The 18,757-nt window shown below is 35.3% G+C and overlaps 1 pseudogene; it reads left to right on the plus strand.

Moving 5' to 3' along the window:
- The window catches only part of LOC124974250 (cyclin-dependent kinase 17-like), a 37,557-nt pseudogene extending 23,838 nt beyond the window's left edge, over window positions 1–13,719 (plus strand).
- Window positions 13,720–18,757: the final 5,038 nt, after the last annotated feature.

The following is an 18,757-nucleotide window of genomic DNA, read 5'->3' on the forward strand; positions in this document are numbered from 1 at the left end:
GCCCCTCCCCCCGCTGGAGTGGTAAACACAGACCACTGGGATCATCATAGAGGAGGTGGCTCAGCACAGTGCTTGGACTCGGAGATACCACTGGGGCTCCGGGCGAATGCCTGAGGAAGAGCTGTGTGGTGAGCTGTTTGGACTCAGAACAATTGCTTCTGAACACCAGGAGGTTGCCCAGAGGAAGAGGAGAAGCACGGCAGGTCGCTTGGTCTAGGAGTGACTGCATGAGAGCCACAGGCGGTTGCCAGAGGAGGAGGTGAGTGGTGACTTCTTTGGACTCAAAGCGACCGCTCCTAAACACTGGTGGCTTGCCTGGAGGAGGAGCATGGTGGCTTGCTTGGTCTCTGAACCAGCACTCCTGAACACCAGGGGAGTACCTCCCGAAGAGGAGAAGGAACAGGGTGGGTCACTTGGACTTGGAGTGACTGCCTAGGGCTACGGGCAGTTGGTGGGAGGAGGAGAGGAAAAGTGAGTTGCTTGGACTCCTAGTGACTGTGTTGGAAACCAGGAAGCTGTCCAAGGGAAGAGGTGTATGGTGGGTTTCTGGGTCTGGGAGCTGTTGTACGGGGCTCTGGGTGGCGGCTCAGAGGAGGGGCCGCAGCGCAGGGCGATTAGGTGCAGAGCAGGGTCCCAGGACCCACTTCTCGGTGGAAGAGCTGCACAGAGACATGCCTAGGGGTGGAACGAAGTTTCCAGGACTACAGGAAGATTCTCTAAGGAGAGTCAGCCTAAGGAGACTCGTCTGTGAAAAGAGAGGCTCCCAGGCCCAGGAGGTAGGTCCGGGCCCCTGGGAACATTGTAGAGGAAGACAGCCCAGCCCACGTGGTAGTTGTAGATTGAGGGGAACCTCTAGGAGGGGAACTGACCAGCGAGACCTCCCCACTGGGTGAAACTTCCCTGCCAGGTGAGGTTTTCCCACAAGAACGGTAAAACCAGAGACAGAGGCCCAAACAGGCCTTGCCTCAGCCTGCAGCCTAGATCCCCTTTGGATGACCATTGGTCAACACGTGGAGGGACCTCTGCCCACTATCGGGGAATATACACCACCTGAGGGTCACCAACCCTAGAGAGTTAGCTTCCTTGTGGAGCACCGAATTATCAACTTCCTCCAAGACTTCAGGCTACTGAAGGATAAGAGGGGATATACTAACAATCTTCAGGGACATTATAAGTCAATAGAGGAAATCTGGAATATCTTAATGACCCACTGATTCCTGAACAATATGAGAAAAATAGGGAAGAAAATGCCCCACACAAATCTGGATGTTACATCACTAAAATCCGACGATAGCATGGCAGAAGAAATGACAGAAAGGGAGTTCAGAATGTACATAATTAAAATGATCAGGGAAGCAAACGATGAGATAAAAGAGCAAATGCAGGCATTGAATGATGAGATGAAAGAGCAAATGCAGGCATTGAATGAATGCACCAATCGACAGTTAAAAGAGCAAATACAGGAAGCAAAAGACCATTTCAACAAAGAGTTAGAGATATTGAAAAAAAAACAAACAGAAATCCTTGAAATGAAGGAAACAATAAACAAAATTAAGAACTCCATAGAAAGCACAACCAATAGGGTAGAACACCTGGAAGACAGAACCTCAGATATTGAAGACAAAATATTTAACCAGGAAAACAAAGTCAAACAAACAGAGAAGATGGTAAGAAGTCATGAATAGAATCTCCAAAAACTATGGGACATCATGAAAAGGCCAAATTTGAGAATTATTGGGATTGAGGAAGGCTTAGAGAAACAAACCAAAGGAATGAACTACCTATTCAATGAGATAATTTCAGAAAATTTCCCAAATCTGAAGAATGAAATGGAAAATCAGGTTCAAGAGGCTTATAGGACTCCAAATACACAAAATTACAACAGACCCACACCAAGGCACATTATAATGAAGATACCTAACATACAAAATAAAGACAGAATCTTAAAGGCTGTGAGAGAAAAGAACCAAATTACCTTCAGGGGGAAACCAATTTGGAAATCAGCAGATTTTTCAGTCCAGACCTTAAAAGCTAGAAGGGCCTGGAATAACATTTTTCAAGCCCTAAAAGAAAATGGATGCCAACCAAGAATCTTATACCCAGCAAAACTTACCTTCAGATTTGACGACAATATAAAATCCTTCCAGGATAAACAAAAGCTAAAAGAATATACAACAAGAAAGCCAGCATTACAGAACATTCTCAGCAAAATATTTCATGAAGAAGAGATGAAAAACAAAGAAGCAAATCAGCAAAGGGAGGAGCTATCCTAAAGGAACTCTCAAATAAAGAGGAACCAAGTCCTGTCAAAAATAAATAAATAAATGAATAAAATGAGTCAAATGACCAGGAATACAAATCATATCTCAATAATAACCCTGAATATTAATGGCCTGAATTCATCAATCAAAAGACATAGACTGGCAGATTGGATAAAAAAGAAAGATCCAACAATATGTTGCCTGCAAGAGACTCATCTCTTAGATAGAGATACCCAAACACTAAAGGTGAAAGGATGGGAAAAAACTTACCATGCACATGGACCCAGCAAAAAAGCTGGGGTATCCATCCTCATTTCAGATAAAGTGGACTTCAAGTCAAAGCTAGTCAGAAGGGATAAAGAAGGACATTTCATACTGCTTAAAGGAAGCATAAATCAGGAAGATATAACAATCATAAATATCTATGCCCCAAACAGTGGCTCACCCTTGTATTTCAATCAAATCCTTCTCAATGTTAGAAACCAAATAGACCATAACACAATAATACTAGGTGATTTTAACACGCCTCTCTCACCACTGAACAGATCTTCCAAACAAAAATTGAACAAAGAAACCACAGATCTCAATAACGCAATCAATAATTTAGACTTAACAGACATTTATAGAATAAACCATCCAACCAAGAGCGAATACACTTTCTTCTCAGCAGCACATGGATCCTTCTATAAAATAGGCCATATATTAGGCCACAAAGCTAATGTTAACAAATACAAGAAGATAGACACTACCTTGCATTCTATCAGATCAAAATGGATTGAAGTTAGAAATAAATGAAAGAGTAAGATACAGAAACTACTCCAACACCTAGAGATTAAACAATATGCTATTATATGATGAATGGATAACAGAAAATTTTAGGAAGGAAATTAAAAAATTCTTAGAGGTAAATGAGAACAAAGAAACATCATATCAAAATCTCTGGGACACTACAGAAGCAGTACTTAGAGGAAAATTTATTTCATGGAGAGCATTTAATAAAAGCAGTAAAACTCAACAAATAAATGACCTAACACTACAGCTCAAAGACCTATGAAAAGAAGAGCAGACCAACACCAAAAGTACTAGAAGACAGGAAATAGTTAAATTCAGACCTGAAATCAATGAAATTGAAATAGAAGAAACAATACAAAAAATTATCAAAATGAATAGTTGGTTCTTCGAAAAAATAAGCAAAATTGATAAAGCTTTAGCCACACTAACAAAGAGAAGACAAGAGAAAACCCAAATCACTAAAATTCAGAATGAACAAGGAAATATCACAACAGACATGACTGAAATACAAAACATAATTAGAAGCTATTTTGAAAATCTATACTCCAACAAAATAGAAAATTTTGAAGACATCAACAGGTTTATAGAGACATATGAATTGCCTAAAGTGAATGAGAAGGACATACACAATTTAAATAAATCTATTTCAAGCAATGAAATAGAAGAGGTCATCAAAAGCCTACCAACAAAGAAAAGTCCAGGACCAGATGGGTTTTCAGCCGAATTATACAAAACCTTTAAAGAAGAGCTCATTCCAATACTTCTAAAAGTATTCCATAAAATAGAAGAGGAGGGAAACCTCCCAAACTCATTCCATGAAGCCAATATTACCCTGATACCTAATCTAGACAGAGACACATCGAGGAAAGAAAATTTTAGACCAATATCCTTAGTGAACATCGACGCAAAAATTCTCAACAAAATTTTAGCAAATCACATACAAAAACATATTAAGAAGATAGTGCACCATGATCAAGTGGGTTTCATCCCAGGGATGCAAGGTTGGTTCAACATCAGGAAATCAATAAATGTAATTCACCATATCAATAGACTTAAAGTCAAGATTCACATGATTATTTCAATAGATGCAGAAAAAGCATTTGATAAAATACAGCACCCCTTCATGCTCAAAACACTGGAAAAAATAGGGATAGTGGGAACATTCCTTAACATTGCAAAGGCCATGTATGCTAAGCCCATGGCTAATATCATTCTAAATGCTGAAAAACTGAAAGCATTCCCCCTAAAAACTGGAACAAGGCAGGGATGCCCTCTTTCACCAGTCCTATTCAATATCGTCCTTGAAACTCTAGCCCGAGTAATTAGACAGACCAAAAAAATTAAAGGGATACAAATAGGAAAAGAAGAACTCAAACTATCCCTATTTGCTGATGATATGATTATATACTTAGAGGAGCCAGGAAATTCCACCAGAAAACTTTTAGATCTCATAAGTGAATTCAGTAAAGTAGTGGGATATCAGATCAATGCACATAAATCTAAGGCATTTTTATACCTAAGTGATGAATCTTCAGAAGGAGAAATTAGGAAAACTACCCCATTCACAATAGCCTCAAAAAAAATAAAATACTTGGGAATCAATCTCACAAAAGAGGTGAAAGACCTCTACAATGAGAACTACAGAACACTAAAGAATAAAATTAAAGAAAACCTCAGAAGATGGAAAGATCTCCCATGTTCTTGGATAGGAAGAATTAATATTGTCAAAATGGCCATACTACCAAAAGTGCTATACAGATTCAATGCAATTCCAATTAAAATCCCAATGATGTAACTTACAGATATAGAGCAAGCAATTATGAAATTCATCTGGAAGAATAAAAAATCCAGAATAGCTAAAGCAATCCTTGGCAGAAAGAGTGATGCAGGGGGTATCACAATACCAGATCTTCAACTCTACTACAAAGCAATAGTAACAAAAATAGCATGGTACTGATACCAAAATAGACAGGTGGATCAATGGTACAGAATAGAGGACACGGACACAAACCCAAATAAATACAATTTTCTCATACTAGACAAAGGGGCCAAAAATAGGCAATGGAGAAAAGATAGCCTCTTCAACAAATGATGCTGAGAGAATTAGAAATAAATATGCAACAGAATGAAAATAAACCCATATCTCTCACCATGCATGAAACTAAACTGAAAATGGATTAAGGACCTCGGAAACAGACCAGAGACCTTGCATCTTATAGAAGAAAAAGTAGGCCCAGAGCTTCAACATTTCAGCTTAGGACCAGACTTCCTCAACAGGACTCCCATAGCACAAGAAATAAAAGCAAGAATCAATAACTGGGATAGATTCAAACTAAAAAACTTTCTATCAGCAAAGAAACTATCAGCAATGCAAAGAAAGAGCCTACAGAGTGGGAGAAAATCTTTGCCCATCATACTTCAGATAGAGCACTAATCTCTAGAATCTATAAAGAACTCAAAAAACTCTACACCAAGAATGCAAATAATCCAATCGACAAATGGGCTAAGGAAATGAACAGACACTTCACAGAAGAAGATGTACAAGCAATCATCAAACATATGGAAAAATGTTTAACATGTCTAGTAATAAGAGAAATGCAAATCAAAACCACTCTAAGATTCCATCTCACCCCAATTAGAATGGCAATTATCAAGCATAGAAGCAACAACAGGTGTTGGCGAGGATGTGGGGAGAAAGGTACACTCATACATTGCTGGTGGGGCTGCAAATTAGTGCAGCCACTCTGGAAAGCACTGTGGAGACTCCTTAGAAAATTTGGAATGGAACCACCATTTGACCTAGCTATCCCACTCCTTGGCCTATACCCAAAGGACTTAAAATCAGCATGTTACAGAAATACAGCCACATCAATGTTCATAGCTGCTCAGTTCACAATAGCCAGATTGTGGAACCAACCTAGATGTCCTTCAATTGATGAATGGATATAGAAACTTTGGTATATATATACAATGGAATATTACTCAGCCATAAAGAATGATAAAATTATGGCATTTGCAGGCAAATGGATGAAATTGGAGAATATCATGCTAAGTGAGATAAGTCAATCTCAAAAAGCCAAAGGACAAATGATATCGCTAATAAGTGGATGATCACACATAATGGGGGGTGGGAGTGTTTAGTGTTAGGGTTAGGGAGGTTGGCAAGCATGGAAGAAGGAAGGACTGTATACAGGGAACAGAGGGGTGGGAGTGGTGAGAGGGAAGGGGAAAAATAACAGAATGAATCAACCAACATCACCCTATGTAAAATTATGATTACACAAGTGGTATGCCTTTATGCCATGTACAGAGATACAACATGTATCCCATTTGTTTACAATTAAAAAAAAGACCTAAAATAGTATTTGGATGACTGTGGGAACATTCTGTGTATGCACAATGTATAGATATATTTATTGTGTATTGTTAAAGTGTGAAGAAAATGAGCTAGTTTGCACAGCATAATATACCAACCTCAGAACCAGTCTTTGCAATTTTGTTTGGCTTATTTACTCAGCTTCTGTTTACTGTACTACAGATTTCCTAGAATCATACATTTTGTAAAACTGCTTCATTTTAAAAGTCTTCTAAAATATTTTTGATATTTTATTTCACATTGCAACTGATTGTCCTATATGTGTAGAATAAATCTGGGTATATTGTACTATCTGATATAAAATCCAAATGATGGATACATTCTGCCAAAGGTCACCTTTAAATGTTGAACTCCCCTAATATATTTAAAATTGTATTAAATTATAAAATAACAGTGATTTTTCAGGGTTATGCATCATGTAAGACAAGAAATATATAGTTATTGTGATTTCTTTGCTTGAAGTAACTATCTGTATTGTTAGCAGAAATCATAAGTTAATTGTGTTTCTGTAGTACATCTAAGAATTCAAATAATGCTAAAGAAGTTTTCTATAATTATCAGACCCAGAAGAAACCTAGATGTTATCAGATAAATAAAAGCACTTGACATACCTGTGTTCTTATAGACTTCTTTGTTCTGAGTGATATATTTTACATTTTCAAAGATTTTATTTGTCCAAAGTTCACCAACAATTTATAGAAACCTATTTTGAAAATGAAGTGTCCCATCTGGTGTGTTTGAGACCTTTATAATTCTGTAGATAATAAATCAGTAACTTCAAACCTGCATTTTTATTAAATAGTGAATTTGGTAAATATAAAGGAAAGCCAGTTTCTGTTAATGAAAGAGAGGTCTGAACATACTGCTAGCACATTGCTAAGAATTTTAGAACAAGGTTTTAAAAGTATTTCCATATACATTCCATGAGGTTTGTTTTCATCATAGTTTACATTTTCCTTTGCAAGGTGTTGTGAAGGCTATTTTTAGATCTCAGTTTTTAAAATTCTGTTTTTTCTGCTTTTATATTAGCAATAATTTGGAAATAAAATAGTCTATAATTATAATTTGACAGAGGTTTGAGAAGTCTTTTAAATCAGGTCTAAATAGTTGCAAAGTATTTTATTGTTTGTTAAAATCACATTTCCAAATGTAAAATTTAATAGGAATATATTGAAAGGTAGTGGTGTTTACCACTGTAACCCCAATGCAACCCACCAGGAGTATAATAAAGTAGTGACTTTAGAGTTTTCAAAACACATAAATAATTATGTGGAATCTGAAGACTTCACAGCTTACAATTTATTCAGGGCAGGCATGGTGGTGCATGTGCACAAACCAGCTTATTGGGAAACTAAGGTAGTAGGATCACAAATTTGAGGCCAACCTGAGCAATTTTATTAGACTCTGTCTCAGAATTAAAATGCAAAATAGTTGGTGGCATTGCTCCTATGTAATGTGCTCCTGAGTTCAATCCCTACTACACCCCCTCCAAAAAACCACCAAAGGCATTCCTGCCATTAAATCTTCTGCTGCCTTGGCTTATTCTTGGTATTTTTATCTACAAGTGAACCAAAGTTACCTCTTGAATCTTCAGTACTTAAAGTTCTTTTTGGTAACTCCAGAAATTCAAGATGTATTCCACATCTCTTTTTTTCACCACAATCCCCAAAAAAACCTCTAACATTAGCCTTGTAGGAATTGCTTTTTTCAGAGCACTAGAGTGCATTACCCCTCTTTGAATTACAGCTGATTTTAAAACTGAGTAGGAGTTGCTAAAAGTAAAATATCCAGGAAGTAGGTGTTAAAAGCTGATTGAGTTATTTTTATAACTGGTAATTTGCCAGGGTATGCAGCCCCATTCTCTATGATACCTGAGACTTCACATAAAGCCACCAAGTTCAATGCTATATTTAAAGGTACTGAACCAGATCAGAAGTTTTATTTTTTTAAGGAAGGAAGTGCCTGTGTTTGATTGACATACTGGAATTTTATAATCAAGCTATAAGATTTAGTAGTATAGAGGATACATCTGTTTAGGCTGCTTTCTCTAATAAATGAACTATCACTATGAAAACAAAATTTTGTTATATTTATAATATTTATTTTCATAGACACTGTTGACAAAATTGATAGATGCCTCAGATTGAACAATGAACTAAAATTGAGAAAACTACTCAAAATGGAAAAGGCATTGTCCTTAAAATTATATTTTTTTGTTTTTTTTTCTTTTACTATTCTTGAACAATTGCTTTTCTACTAATAGCAAATTATATCTTGATATCTGTAAGAGTAATTTTTACTTATTTGCTTTTGTAGCTGTTTCTCTACCAAATTCTATGTGGGTTAACTTATTACTACAGAAGAATGGTGTTGCATTGAGACTTGAAACCAGAGAACCTTCTCATTAATTAAAAAGGGGAATTAAAGCTAGCAGATTTTGGTATGGAATGATTAAATATTTATCAATACTTCCAGGTGATTAGGCATAAAAGAACAACAATTGTCACAATGTGTTATCACTTTCATGTGAGTTTGGAAATTTCCTCTGAGCCCAGTGAACAATATTTGACAGAATTTTGTGGGTGGTTTACATTAGTTGTTAGCAACAAATACTTAAAGGTGTGGGTTCCCAGGTGTGGCCCAAGGACCCCTGGTTTCTGATACCCTTTCAGGGGTTGTCCAGAGGTATAAAATATATTGGCAGAAGTGCACTAAATGTTATTTGCTTTTTTCCCTTTGTTAATATTTGCACTGTTGATCCAGAAGCAATAAGGATAGAACTGCTGTTTCCTGGTATACATTCAAGCAGTGTCACCAAAGTATATCATGGAATTCTTCACCACTGAGAAAAAAAGTCTCAGTTACACTTAAAATATTTTGCAAAGCAGTAAAATGCATTAATTTTATTAAATTTCCTTCTTGAGTAAATGATTAGTATTTTTGTGTTGTGTAATGTATAATGAAATATGAATTATATAAAAAAACAACATGGAATGCACACAGAAATACTATAGTTATCTCAAGGAAAAATTTTTGGGTGATTGCCTCCAAGCTGAACTAACCCCCTTGTTTTTTTGTTTTTTTTTTTTTTTTTTTACTTTTCAAGGAACATTATTTTTACTAGAAAAAATGACCAACAGACAAACTGTGGATATTCAGAATTAAATATTTGGCAGATTTTTCTTGAAAATGTATGAACTAAGCTTGTCACTTCAAGAAAATCAACTGTAGGTATTCCTTGCCAATAGTAAAATTCAGGTTTTCAATTTCAAATTAGATTTTGAAAATTTAGATCTGCTACTTTAAGCTTAATATTTTCCCACTACTTAGAAACTTTTCTAATGGGATCAGTGGTGATATTAACAAATAGAGGTTTTTCTTTTCTTATTTTGATGAAATTATATAAAAATTTTAATCTATAACTCAAGAACAAATATTTTTCCAGCTATCACCACCTCATATTATAGAATTATGTTGGTAAAAGGTTCATTTACAGTGCAAGATAGACTAGTGAATTTTAATATAAGTATGAATAGTTCATTGATAGAGTTTCAGTTACCATATAACCTTTGAGAAAAAACTTACTCTAATTCAAATATATCAAAGAACACTATCCACAATTAGAAAATACTTTTTAAAAGTTTATCCTCTTTTCAAATTTCATATCTGTGAGATTTTATTTTCTTTATATAGCTATGTATATTATGATATATTGTGATATGGAGTAAAGCATCATATCACAACAGATAGAAAGCAAAAGCAAATATAGAATACAGCTATCTTCTATCAAAATAAACTCCAAACACATTTACTGAAATGTTAAAAAGTCCATTCTTAACTAATTTTTTTGGAAAATTTTTTTATAAAAATGTTATTTGTGTAACATGAGAGGTGTTTCTAATGCATAACTAAATGTTTTAATTTTTTTTTCATTTTATGGCAAACATCAGCTCTAATAAATATAAGAAAAAATATTTGGGGTTTTTAATCAATTTTGAGAACTTAAAATAAGTCCCAAGACCCAGGAATTTAAAAACCACCTCTGAAATTGGATCACTTATATGCTTGCCACCATGACTGCATTTATTATGTGCTTAATAATTTAATTGGTAGTTCTTTACTTATATCATTTTAGGTAATCTGATTATAAGGGACTTGAAAGTAAGACAAAATTAGATGTCCTTTTTGTTTTGAGTAAATTATTTCTACTAGAAAAAGAAAGAACTTTGTAGAGTAGCTTTGAAATTTTTGTTACTCTCAGAATGCTTTCATAGAACTTGGTTTTAAAAAACCCATGCAGTTTTCCAAAACTGCATTTTTAATTTTTCACAAAATATTACAATAGATTCACTTTTGGAAAATTTTACTAAATTTTATAAGTATGAGTTTTTCAGGTCATTACCCAGTAATGGATTAAAAATTTACTTTTTAAATGGTGAATTTGTCTTTGGCGATTTGTATACTTGTACTCACTTAGTATTTTGCTATTTGTTTGAAGCATAAATTCCTACTTATATTTCCTTTCTTACAAAGAAAATGAGTGGGCCACCTATGTTTAAACAAAAAATAACATGTCTGCACAGATTATACAGTCTCTTCTTGAACATAGTTTATGTTGTTATTTCCCTTCTCTCTTTGTCAAACTGCCTTTACTGTTCTTTGACATAACCGCAAAATCAATGGGTGTGACAGACAAACCATGCATGAGTATTCAAAATGCAAAAAGAATGTCAAAGACCATCAAAAATCCACTTTTATCTGGGAATACTCTGAGTGCTTTAAATTTTGGCTCTAACTTCTTCAAAGCAAGCAAAGCAAATTTTATCTTCTCACAGGCCATTAAGAAATTCTGATTACTGCCAGGTGCATTGATGCATGCCTGCAATCCCAGTGGTTTGGGAGACTGAGACAGGATGATTGAAAGTTCAAGGCCAGCCTCAGCAAGTTAGCAAAGCCCTTAAACAATTTAGCAAGATCTTAACTCAAAATAATAACTTGTTGTGCCCAGCAGCTCAAGACCGCACAAAGACCATCAGAGACCATGATCAATGCAAGCAACAAAGTCTTTTATTAGCAAGCTCGAGCCTGGTCCTCCAAGCACTCAGTAACCCTGTGACGCTAAGAGACCCCGAGCCCTTGTTTAGCAGGGTTTTTATAATGAAAGGCAAGCAGTTTTACAGTGTTCTTTTTAATTGGTTAACATATAAAATTGTATACAAAGCAAGTTATTTTAAGCTCTGGGTCACCCTGACCTCCGAGAGGAAGGTTGTCATTATCTTTAAGTTTGCTTTTTGTGCCAGCAAAGTTTGCTTTTGTGTCAGCCACCTGGCCTTTACAGATAAGATAAAAGATGAGACAAAAATTCTTTGCAGCTTTTATGAGGGGTTGAGGGCAGTTTGGGAAGAGCCTTGTATTTAAACAGGTGCAAGCTTTTTCTATCTTTTCAAACTCAGTTGTAAAGTGGCCCTGGGTTAAATCTCCAGTACTTAACAAAAGGGAGAAGAAAATAAAGAAACAAAAAACAGAGAAAAGAAATTCTGATTATCCCATGAGATAATATGATCATCTTGGTTGCTTTCATTATTTATATATTTTATTACATATTAAATACACTTGGGGCTTCAAGTAAGTGAGGGCCAATTAAATTTGAATCTTTACACTGTAAGTTGTTATTGATCCTTATGAAAATTCTACCTTTTTTTATGACCAGTGAAAATCAGAGGTTTAGGAATTACAATATAGTCATTTTCATTAATGATAAAAAGTTGCTTGTGTGTAATCATGTGATATTTAGTTAGTTGACTTTGAGAGATTGTTTATTTTGTTTCATACCAATACCAAAATTCTGATTGTAGAACAGGAACCTATTTGGACAAGCATGCTAGTTCATGATCTTCTCATGAGCAAGAGAATAAAGTATTGGATGAACTACATTTGACAACTTGCAAAGTGATAGGATAAGCAGATTTATAGCTCTGTCTGTTACCTCCTTATAACTCAGTCTAAGCACCTGAAAGATAAATTAGAAAGCTACCCTCCATCTTATTAATTACCAAAAATTATAGAAAATAATTTGTTGTCCTTATTTCCCAAAGTTGGGAGATTAATAGTAAAATTGATAATAAATAAATTGGTGTCAGCATTGTTCTATTTACATTGTTAGCCATGATTTAACTTTGTGGTATTGCTTATGCAATTTTTATCCAATGTAATGAAGTATTAATTTAACCTTTTTGTTATTCTTCATATTTTAATCAGATACATAAAGTTATGAGTAATATAAAGTTATATGTAATAGTAATCTCAGCCTAAAATAAATTTTCTCTTGTTTGAAATAAAATATAGGGTAAAAATTAATTTATTTTCTTAAGATACCTTTCAAAATTGCTCCTTCTTCAAGTTATCAGGATTTAGAAGCTTACAGAGATGATAACTCTAGTTTTCATTTCTGGATAATTAGTGTATTTCATATTAAATTGGCAAAGGGATGGCAAATGTTTTGCATCATTTACAGCAATTAGTAATACTCAAAAACAATGATGTCTCTCTTAGTCTAAACTTATCCATGTAACAAGAAGAGTATGGAATGCATTGTAATTTATATTCCATGGGTACCTTTTCTTAATGAACTTCTGCAAGGAAATTGTCAGTAAAACTCAACTGGATTGTAAAATAATGACCAGAATTTTTAATAAAAAATTTGCATAGCAAGTGAATGTTAGAATTATGTTAAAGGTGATAAAAGCTTATAACTGTGGCAAGTAAAATTGTGTATTTCAGTGTCATTGACCTATTTTGGATTAATTTAATTTCAATTATAATTTTGACACCATGACTTATGAACAAAAGGAAAACATCTTTAGATTACATTAAGGTAAACTAAACTTCTACACATTATGCCAGGTACATTCATCACATAAAAGTAAGTAAAAATCTGTGGTCGTAGAATTATTGTACTTAGTTTAATTATATAATGATATGCTGGCCCAAGACTACATGGACTCAGCAGAATTTATAAAACCAACTTTGTTGAAGCTTCAAGAAGCCATGGAGTAGCCATCTCAGAATCCTTGTGAATGGAGACATGATGAGAGTAGGAACTAAGAAATCCTCTATAATCTTAATGGATTTCAGTACATTTAATTCTTTGTTTCCTTCTCCCTATGAAGGACTAGCCAGATCCATGTCAGTTCCCACAGGACCTACTCAAGTGATGTCACACGATGGTTTCAGTCACCTGATGTGCTTCTTATTTCTGCAGATTACTCAATACAGATTGACATGTGGTAAATATATACAGATAAAAAATTACTGCATTTATAATTTTGAAATATTGTTGCTGATAACACAGGGCATACTAATAGTGATCTTTATTTTATTTTATTTTTTTGTTTTTTTGGCACTGGGTATACAAACTCAGGGCCTTGATGCTTGCAAGGCAAGCACTCTACTGACTGAGCTATCTCCCCAACCCACTAATAGTGATCTTAAAAGTTATTTTAAAAAGCCACAGCATAAATAGTGAAAAAGAGTTCTGGAATGGTATCAAGATTATCTATGTTTAAATACCAATTCCATTATCTAAATCACTGCCCTGTGCCTTAGAATTCACACTTAAGTAAATGGGAATACTTAACAATAACTACTTTAATGTTCTGTACAAAATGTTAAGGTTAAATTAATTAACACATTAAAAAAATTAGAAAAGTATTGATTGACAGTGTAATTGAAAGCAAAATTATTTTATCATTATTTAATATTCATCAGAATCTACCAGTTTTAAGTTGTTCTAAAAACAATAATCAAAAGACCATAACATCCTTCTCACACATCACCTTGACCTTGATATTCCCTTATTCAAATACCTTTGTGACCAGTGCACTCATTAAGCTATAAAGTGCATTTGTTAATCCAGTACTTAGAGATTTTTATAAAATGTCTGTAAGCTACTTTTTCCAACTATTTCAAACTATTTCTCAATGAAAATATCCCCTTTTAGCTAAATGGCCTACTCACTGTACTTCAGAATAACCTGGGTTTTCCCATCTTTGCGCTTTGTGTTCGTATCAGTTCACCCCTCCCGATTGCCTATTCTGTTGCTCTAACAGGGGCCTGTGCCTTGTAACCTTCAAAAAAAGTTTTTCATAAATCCTCTCCTGAATACAACCTAGCCTCTGGGTGCAATACCTTCCTCTGACTGGAGGTTGCATTTATTTTCTGTATTTATGTACTAAGTTATATAATTATATCATTGTCTTGTGCAATTTTATAAAATTTTGTTTTGTGTAACATATTTTTCTCTTTATAAAATTCCAGTAATATATGTATACCATGAAATTTTTCATTTTAATCAGTTTCAAGTGTATAGTTTTTATACATTAAATATGTTCACATCATTGTCCACCTATCTCTGTCTTCAGAACTTTTGTCTATGTGCAAAACTGAAACTCTGTACCCATTTGACAGCTTCCTATTCCACCCCTTTCTCCAGTCCCTGAAAATTACCATTCTTTTTGTCTCTGAAATTTACTGACTACCTCATAGGAATGGAATAACACAGTATTTTTTGTAACTGACTTATTTCAATTATTTCCCTTAGTATAATGTCTTCAGGATTTGTTCATGTTGTAGATTGTGTCATGAGGACTCTCTTTTCACGCACTTACATATGTTCCACAGTTTGTTTATTGATTCCTCTATCAAAGGGCTCTGCAGTTGCTTCTATATTTTAACTTCTGTAAACAATAATACTATGAATGTGGGCATATAAACATCTGTTCAAGATTGTGTTTTCACTTCTTCTGGGTTTAGATCTGGGAGTGGTATAACTGCACAGTGTAATTCTGTTTTTAACTTTTTTGAGGGACCACTATACCATATTCCATTTCAATCATATCATTTTACTTTTTGTATAATATTGTAATATTTAAAATTCAATTTTACAGAATTTTTAAATATTTGCTAGATTGTGAGATTTTAATGGAAGAAATGTCTTAAGTTCCTGTGTATTCACACAGCTCATATGTTGTAGTGTCAATACATTGAACCTCCTTCATTTTCTTCCCTTACACACACACACATATACACACACACCACCGTGCATCTGCATATTGTCTCTGCTTCCTGCTTTAGAATTATTTGCTTCCCTTGATCCCTGTTACCTTATGTTTTACCTCAGACCACCATCATCTCCCAAATTATCACAACTGTCAGGGGCGGGCTCTGAGGGCCCCAGAGCCGCACCGTGGCCTGATCTCTAAGATGGTGCCTGGCAGCTTGCCAAACATAGCTGCACTCGTAAACAAGTTTTAGGAAGTAACTCTGATTGGCTGCTGTACGTGAGGTGATCCTGGTATCTGCCTGGAGACTGTTCCTTGATAGGCTGACTTTCCTGGTAGTCTACTCTCTGATAGGCTGATGTTCTCAATATAAGTCTGAGACTTGTGGCATAAAGGGCTTTTTTGTTCCTGTGATCAAGAGCGTACGTGTTGTGATTGTCCCCGCGGGCGGTGGGCGATCATAAGTGGTGCCGAAACCCGGGAATGAAAACTTTACAAGGATAAGTAAGAAAACAAGGTAAGATATTCTAAAATTTTAACAAGTTAAACCGGTTATAAAAAGGTCAAAAATAAACAAGTGAAAGGCAGCCTTGACGTTCATGGTACACGACTATCCGGACTAAGCAGAAGGTGGTCCAAAAAGGAAAGTAAAACAGTGAACTAAGCGGAAAGCGGTCCAAAAACAGTGAACTAAGTGAAAGGTGGATCAAGGACTAGATAAGCACGCGGAACGCGGCTTACATTGTACAAGATGGGGTTTGAAATATCAAAAGTTCGTAGGCAACAACCCTTATGGGAACTGCTTAAGGCCAATGGTACACCTTTAAAAACCAAAACTGCTAGAACATTCTTAGATACAATAGAGAAGGTAGCTCCTTGGTTTTTAGATGAAGGATTATTAAACATTCTGCAGTAGGAACATCTTGGAGAGGATCTTCATAAACAGGATCTAATAGCAACAGAAAAGAACTCTTAAAGGGAACAAAGTGAGGAAGGATTGAGTGGTAGTAACCTAGAAAACAATTACTCAGAAAATTTAAGAACAAGGGGAAAAGGAGAGCTAAATCTAATACAAAGAACCCCCAAAGAAATAACCAAGTGGTAGTGAAAACTTAAGAACTAGGGGAAAAGGTAGTAGAAAGCTAAACTTAATATAAAGAGCTTCAAAATTTGTAGAACCTGCCCATATTTGAGGACCAAAATAGAGAAACCATCAACCATTAGAAAAACTTTAAAGAGGCAGTTAAGACTGATTGGAGACAGGTATGCAGAGCAGTGTTCTCTGGAGGACAACGTCTAATTGGAGAGCTCAGTGGCAAGAAATAGCTGTTGAAACTGCTTGCAGAAACATAGTAGCAAGGTTTCCTGATAGAAATGCTGAGATGTTAATGGGAGAAGGCCAATACACTTCAATAGATGCACAAAATCAGCAGCAAAGTGATAATGCCCTAACAAAAGAGATAACTATAGTAAAATCTGTTATACCTCATGCCTCAGGTCTTTGCCCAAGGTGCAGAAAAGAAAAACATTGGGCTAACGAGTGCAAATTGGTTACTGTTGAGGGCAAGATGTTACCAAATCATTTAAGAAACAAGGCACAGGGCTCTTCAACTCAAGGCTCACAAAATGGAAGCAGCTGTCATAGCCCTTGTAGAGTTTAAGGAGTAACAGATCTTTTTGCTGATATTGATTGCATCACTCAGGCAATTCCCAAATTGGAATTGGTTGGACCCATAGCCCCTCATAAGCTGATTTAGCCACATAGATGATTTCCATCTTTTCTCAGTAAAGCAAGCTGCTTATTTTCATCCTGTGTAACTTTTTAATTCTTCATGTTGGTACCTCACTTTTAAGGAGGGTTTATAAGTAAAGGGAAGTGCACTGATTAGAAGGTTAATGGAGTTAATATTGAAAAATGCAGAGAGGCCATAAAACAAGGGGAAGAGATTTTGGAGGAAATAAAAGAGGAAAGGTCTAAAGCATCAGAAAGGGCATCAATAAGATCAAAGACAGACAAGGAAAATGAAACTGGGTGTGAGGAACAACTTGTTAGGAAGAGGGAAATCAGTTTAGGGGAGGGGCCTCCATTAGGAGTCTGCCCTACGTCGTTATCCGCCCTTAAGGCCTGTTTCTCTCCAGGACTTCCGAAAGGGGGCTCCAAGTTTCTCCCCAGAGAGCCGCCACCTAAACAAACCAGCCCAACCATCAGTGGCATGTCCTAGTAAGGAGTATGATACAGTAGCCCCAGTCCTCACAAATATTGGGAGATAATTGTTTCACAATTTTCTGCATCCAAACCTGAATTGATTACTAACCACGATTAAGGGTTAAAATGCCCTAGGCACCAAGTTTCTGCTGGAACATTTTCTCCCCTTTCAGATCCAAATCTCAGTCAAGGCTTACATTGAAATGTAAATAGAGAAAGCCTGAAGGCTCAGTAGGAGACCGGTCTCAAACCCAAGAAAAAGAAAAAGAAAAAAAAAAAAAGAGCAAAAAGTCTTACCTGAACTCCAGCAAAAGTAAATTTTATGGTGCTTTACTAAAGTACTTAATGGCCGTTTCATTTTTCCAGGACTCTTGTTTTTTTGAATTCTACATTTTTTTTTTTTGAGCTCATGACCTTTTTGATCAGTTCTATTTTTTTTACTCAACTAGAGTTTTTGAACATCTCTTACATTGCAATGGAGATTCACCTATAAAGTTTCAAGGCCTTTGATTTTGTGTTATGTGTATGTCGTGCTGTCCAATGTCATGTTTTGTCTGTATCAAAATTGAGCGCTCCTAAAATTGAAATTTAAAAATGGATCCAGATACTCTTAGTTTACGTGATTTAAAGGTTCAATTCAAATTGGGTAAACTAATGAAAGTAAAATGTCATTGAAAATAACTCACAAGTTTCGAGGTGGTCAAGTTAATAAAATATTGATGTTAATAAAATGTCTAATATCAATTGTTTCTAGGACTTTTCTTCAACAGGAAAGAGACAGCAGATACTGTTCAGGACACTTGTCTAATATCTTGGTTTTTTTTTAAGAAAATAAGTGAATTAAAATTGACATGCATGGGATTACTCAAATGTGTTTGTACAGAAAATTGTTTTGTGTCATCACTAAACTAAAAACAAGGTTACTAAGAGTTATGTCCTAACAGGTACAATTCTATACACAAAGGGTTCTAAAAGTTTTGACTGTGTTTCAATTAGAGTACTATAAATAACAAAATATTTAATCTTGTTAAAATAGAGTAATTTGTCTAAATTCAGAAATTTC

The sequence above is a fragment of the Sciurus carolinensis genome, unplaced genomic scaffold (genome assembly GCF_902686445.1).
Source record: "Sciurus carolinensis unplaced genomic scaffold, mSciCar1.2, whole genome shotgun sequence".
Lineage (NCBI taxonomy): Eukaryota > Metazoa > Chordata > Mammalia > Rodentia > Sciuridae > Sciurus > Sciurus carolinensis.